Source organism: Eumetopias jubatus, unplaced genomic scaffold (assembly GCF_037043125.1).
Source record: "Eumetopias jubatus isolate StellerSeaLion01/CBP00866 unplaced genomic scaffold, mEumJub1_p1.0 scaffold_13, whole genome shotgun sequence".
In the NCBI taxonomy this organism is placed as follows: Eukaryota; Metazoa; Chordata; class Mammalia; order Carnivora; family Otariidae; genus Eumetopias; species Eumetopias jubatus.
This window is the reverse complement of record NW_028274819.1, coordinates 5,255,200-5,261,695: the sequence shown is the minus strand read 5'-3', so window position 1 is coordinate 5,261,695 and position 6,496 is coordinate 5,255,200.

Genomic DNA, 6,496 nt, shown 5'->3' with positions numbered 1-6,496 from the left:
GAACAGGGATGTTAAAGTCCTAAACAAAATAAACTATATTGGGGCGCCTGGGTGGCTCAGTTGGTTAAGCGACTGCCTTCGGCTCAGGTCATGATCCTGGAGTCCTGGGATCGAGTCCCATATCGGGCTCCCTGCTCAGCAGGGAGTCTGCTTCTCCCTCTGACCCTCTTCCCTCTCATGCTCTCTATCTCTCATTCTCTCTCTCTCAAATAAATAAATAAAATCTTTAAAAAAAAAACAAAATAAACTATATTGTATTAAAAATAACACATCATGATCAAGTAGGTCTTATTCCAGGAATTCATTAGGAAATTTATCAATATAACTCTGCACACTGATAAAAATAAATAAGAAACAGCACGCAATAGCATCAGACAATGTAGACAAAGCACCCGATAATAAGATTTGTTACTTATGATACAAATTCTTACTAAGCTAGAAAGAGAAGGGAACTTGTTGAATTTGATGCAGTTTCCATGCCAAAAATCCACAGCAATTATTACGCATAATGGCCCTCAGCCCCCAGCCCAGACACCACGATCCAGGGAACGGTCAGCCGAGCCATGAGAGAGGTGGGGCTGCAGATACAGGTGTCCCATGTTTTCATTCATGCCCACGATGTCCCTGTCCCGTTAAGATCAGAAACAAGATACTATGATTTAGCATCATTCTGGAGACCCTTGCCCATGTGATAAAGAAAGAAAAAGCAATAAAAGGTGTAAGGGTTAGAAGGGAGGAGATAAAATTCTCATTAATTGCCATGATCATTTTCTTAGAAGAGCCCTGGAAATCAACACATTAACTACTGGATTCAGTAAGAGATTCCAGGAACATTGCTAGATATAAACCTACCAGACCGACTGTATTTTCGGTATATCTCTACAACTCCGATACTCCGATAACTGAAAAATGAGATATTTGCAGCAGCAAGATATAAAGTACCCTGAACACACAGAATATGTAAAACCTCTTGGTAGAAGACTTTAACAAAGACAGAAAAGCAAATCTGAATAAATGGAGAAATAGACCATAATGTAGGGTAGGATGACAAAGTTATGAAGACATAAATTCTCTCCAAATTTAATTTAGCTTCTCTTTAAATGTAAGACAGTCCTAATCAAAATTCCAGTTGTATTTTTGGAAGAAATTTTTAAGTGTGCAACAGAATTTTTATAAATAAATGGAGATCCACAAATAACTAAGAAAACTTAAAAAAAAAAAGCTGGAAGGTATGTTTTTCCCTACCAGATTTGTAAAACCATAGTAATTATAATAATAAAAAATGCAGTACTGGGGCGCCTGGGTGGCTCAGTCAGTTAAGCATCTGCCTTCGGCTCAGGTCCTGATCTCAGGGTTCTGGGATGGAGCCCCGCATCGGGCTCCCTGCACAGCGGGGAGTCTGCTTCTCCCTCTCCCTCTGCTTGTGCTCTCTGTCTCTTTCTCTCTCGAATAAATAAATAAAATCTTAAAAAAAAAAAATGCAGTACTGCCACAGCAAGAGACAGACAATGGAAGAGAACAGAGACCAGGAAGACAGACCCAATGCTTATGGGAGTTTAACATGTAAATCAAACTGTTCAATAGATGCTATAGGGGACGGGGGCTCTTTTTGTGGAGAAAAATAAAACCGGATTCCTTCCTAACACCACATGCAGAATGGCCTCTAGATGGATTCATGGTGTCAGTGTGAAAGCTCATTGACAAAGTTTAAAGCAGAGAGCAGAGGAGAATATTGTGATCCAGGGCAGACCTTTAAACCAAATTTCAAAAGCACATAACATAAGCCTCCCCCCATCTCTTACCCCAAAATACCTCCTGATGAATCTGATTGCTTCAAAATTAAGAAGTTCTGTTCATTGAAAGGCCCCTTGGAGTTTAAAGCGTTGACACAGTAGGGAAGGTATCTGTAATATCCTCAATCAGCGAGACACTAATATTTAGAACAAAGGAAGAACTGCGAAGCAACAGATAGTAGGGCAGCGAAGCCAATGGAGAACATGATAGGAAGGGGCGATTTCCGCAAGAGGAAAACGAAATCCGGGGAAGAGATGATGGAAATCCTTCCTAACAAGAGACAAGAGACGTGCAACTGAAAACAACAGCACATCACCTTAAACCTGTCAGACTGGCGAATGTTTCAGAGCCGCTAAGGTCACATGGTGGGGGGGGCTCGTGGGGCTGGATGGACTGAGTCTGAAGAACAGCAGAACAGCAGGGAGCATGCAGTGGGCTGGTGGGCTGGCTCTCCCGACACGAATCAAGTGTGCCCAGATCCTGGCGAACCCGCCTGCAGGAAATGAAAGGGGAATGTGAGAATATAAACGCACATACACACATAGGTAAATGCACACAAATGGGGGCAGGGTGGGGGGGCCTGGCATGGATGGGTGATGATAGAGGACTAGAAATTGGGAACACATGTGCACACACACAAACCCCTGAGGTTGAGCACACAGGAACAGCCGGGCCACCACCATGTGACCACGCTGTTGGAAGAGAAAGGGACTGGACACATTTAAAATGAACTCTGGAAATCTCTTATAGTTCACAGGGCTCAGGGATGGATCGTGGGGGTAGGCGATTGCTCTTGCACACCCCAGGGCAAGCAGGGGGGTTGAGTTGGGCTAGTGTCCACTCAGAGAGGTGGGAAGGGGACCCAGAGCTGGGGTAGCAGCAGAAGGGGGGGAGGAGAGACACCAGCCCGAGCCACCCCTCCCCACCTTGCCCCTACTTCAGTAGCCCAGCCGCAGGCCCCTGTCTACACAGGAAGACCCCGAGGTCTGGCTGTCCCTGTCAGGCCCTAGAGAGCTCAGAGAAAGCCACTGTGCTGTCTGGTGAGATCCCAGTCCCTAGGAGGTGTGTGTGTGTGTGTGTGTGTGTGTGTGAGGGTGTGAGACAGCGAGTGTGTGAGGGTGTGAGACAGCGAGTGTGTGAAAGGCTGGGAGCATGGGTGTGAGTGTGTCTCTGGAGATGGGGAGTCTTTGGTGGGGCTTGGCTCTGGAGCTTGCTGCAAGGAGGGAATGTAGCAGGAAGGGACTGTTCCTACTGTTTTTGATATAAAATTGCAACTGTGTCTTTGCTTTATTTTTCTTTGCTTTTTGTAGCATGATTTATCTTGCTCTTTGCTTTTTTTTTTTTTTTTTTTTTTTGCTTTTTGACTACCTGGCACTGGAAGGCAAATTTCAGGTTGCTTGTAGCTCAGGTCAAATAAGCAAATCTAGCTCTTCTGGAAGAAATAGAAGAAAGGAGTTTTGTGTGTTAAGGGATAAAGAGGGCATTGGTGGGACCCCATGGAAGAAGTTTGGTGGTGGGGGAGGAGGCAGAGACCTGAAGCCCAGGCCCGTGGGCCAGAAAGGAAAGGTTCTAAAGCCCAGGCACCGCGTGCTGATGGTGACCTGGCTCAGCCTCCCGTGGGCCAGATTTTTTGCCCCAGAGCAGTGTTTGTCCTTTGTCCCACCTCTGGCAGGGACAGTCCTGGAGGGTGCCACCCCTCCGCTCTACCTGCCAAGGGGCAGTGAGGAAATGATTGTTTTATTGTCCACACGTAAAGTTATCTTATATATCGGTGGTGTTTTTTTTTTTTTAATATTTTATTTATTTATTTGTCAGAGCGCATGAGAGAGAGAGCGAGAGAGCGAGGGAGCGAGCGCAAGCAGGGAGAGCAGCAGGCAGAGGGAGAGGGAGAAGCAGGCTCCCCGCGGAGCAGGGAACCTGATGGGGGACTTGATCCCAGGACCCGAAGGCAGACGCTTAACGAACGGACAGAGCCACCCAGGCGTCCCTGCTGGTGTTTATCAAGCTTCTTATCACCCCTAAAGAATCACTGTTCTGGCTGGCGGAAGGGGACGGCCAGAGACGAAGAAAAAGAGGGACACTGGTCCACCCTTGGGCAGGGACCTGGTTCTCCTGATGTCATCATTCTGCTGGGCTCTTCTGTGGGTTTTCTTCCTGCCTCCTTGGGACAACCCCCCGCCCCCACCCTCGAGTCCCACAGACACCTGGACTCCCCAGGCCCAACAGAGGACACGGTGTCCTCCCAAAGGCTGCCTCTCCGCCCTGGTCCCCATCTCAGGGAAGGAGTGACCCCTCAGGCTCCCTTGAGGCTTCCTTCCCCATAGACACCAAGTCCAGAATCTTCCACCTTGATGTGTTTGGAGAGCTGGCGGAAGGCCCAGCCCAGGCCAGCCCTGGCCTCAGGTCCTGCTCCCTGAAGCCTCAGCTCATTCCACTGGCCCTGCAGGAGGGGTCTTTAGGAAAAGCTGCCTGGAGACCCCACTCCCCAGGTGTGCCCTCCATCACTGCCGTCAGGGGTCCCAGAGTAGGGCCCGAGCCATGGGCAAGCGGTTTCTGAGGAGGACAGATGGGGTTAAATAGCACTGAAGCTCAGACCGAAATGCTTTGCAGTTGTCCTCATTCTTGATGACACAGAAGGACCCAGCTCAGTTTGGTGCCATTGTGCGAGAAATGCCCAGCACTTGCTAATGTTACTTGTGAAAAGGGAGGGTCCAGTGCCCCTTTGTACAGATAGACTAAAAAGAGAGAGCATTCTCATTGTCATTATTTTTAGTGATCTTCTGCTTATAACAAGTGGTGCCTGGGCGGCTCAGATGGTTAAGCGTCTGCCTTCGGCTCAGGTCGTGATCCCAGGGTCCTGGGACGGAGTCCTGCATCGGGCTCCTTGCTCCGCGGGGAGTCTGCTTCTCCCTCTCCTTCCTCTCCCCTTTTGTGCTCTCTCTCTGTCAAATAAATAAAATCCTTAAAAAAAAATTAAATAAGCATGTTTTCGTCGAAGAAGTAAGGAAATTTAGAGATAGTTGGCTAGTAGACAGCATCAGGGACATGACTATGACAAGAGCCATGAAATTGGTATGGGTGTGAGAAACCCAGTTTGGAGTGTGAGCGTGTGCGTGAGCGTGTGTCTGTGTACGGGGCAGGTGGGTGGGTCCATCTTTGTGCAGTGACTATTGTGTCTTTTGTCTGCATGCAAGGTGCAGAACTGCATAAAGGACACCTCATCTATTTTTTAAGATTTTATTTATTGGGGGGGAGGGGCAGAGGGAGAGAGAGAGTCTCAAGCAGATTCCACACTGAGGCTGAGCCCGACACAGGGCTCCATCTGATGACCCCAGGATCATGACCTGAGCCGAAACCAAGAGTCAGATGCCCAACAGACTAAGCCACCCAGACACCCCAAGGACACCTCATTTAACATGGAGTTGGAGGGCACCTGGCTTGCTCATTCATAAGAGCATGCAACTCTTGGTCTTAGGGTCATGAGTTCGAGCCCCACGCTGGGTGTAGAGATTACTTAAATTAAAGAAAGCTTTTAAAAAAATTAAGGGGTGCTTGGGTGGCTCAGTCAGTTGAACATCCGACTTTCGATCTCAGCTCAGGTCTTGTCCTCAGAGTTGTGAGTTCAAGCCCCACAATAGGCTCCACGCTGGGCGAGGAGCCTACTTAGAAAAAAGAAAATAAATGAAAAAAACAAATAAGGGCGCCTGGGTGGCTCAGATGGTTAAGCGTCTGCCTTCGGCTCAGGTCATGATCCCAGGGTCCTGGGATCGAGTCCCGCATTGGGCTCCCTGCTCCTTGGGAGCCTGCTTCTCCCTCTGCCTCTCTCTCTCTGTGTCTCTGATGAATAAATAAATAAAATCTTTAAAAAAAAAAAAGAAAAAAAAAGAAAAAAACAAATAAAATAATTTTAAAAATGGAGCTGGGAGGCCAGAAGGGGGAGCTCTCATGCCCGACCGTGGGTCATCAACTGCACCCGGGGTAGAAGAGAAGGACCTTACATTTCTGGTAGGAAAAAGCCTATACGCAACTGCCCCCGCAGGAGGAAGGGAGATTTTCCTCCTCAGCCAGCAACAGCCCAGTCAAAGAGAAACTGCCATCATTCGGAGCTCTCCTTTCTTCCAACAGACTTTCTTTCAGAGCAACCCCTCCCTACTCCCTCCTTTTTCTCTATAGTGTTCCTCTCTTTTGTTCCCTGGCCTTGCCTGTGTTTCTACCATAGCTTGCTTGTCCCAAATTGCAATTCTTTGCTATTCTTTAATAAATCCATTTTGATGGTAAAATAACTGGCTGTCTTGTATTTATGTATTTATTTGTAGGCTCCGCGCCCAGCATGGAGCCCAACATGGGGCTCAAACTCACGACCCTGAGATCAAGACCCGAACTGAGATCAAGAGTCAGGTGCTTAACCCACTGAGCCACCTGGGTGCCCCAGGGCTGTCTCATTTTTAAGGTCAGTGTTACTTGGTGATCAGAGGTGGGATCCAGAGAAGACTCCCAACAGCTCTGAGGCTGGGTGAGCACACAGGTGCCCATGCCCACAGAGCCCGTTGACCTCACTGCTCTGTTGTGGGGCCTGGAGATTGAGAGCAAGTCTCTCCCAGATCCAAGCACTATGCCCCCGGGCACTTGGAGTGTTCCAGCTTGATTCAGGATCTGTTTATTTATTTTTATTTTTTAAAGATGTTACTTATTTGAGAGAGAG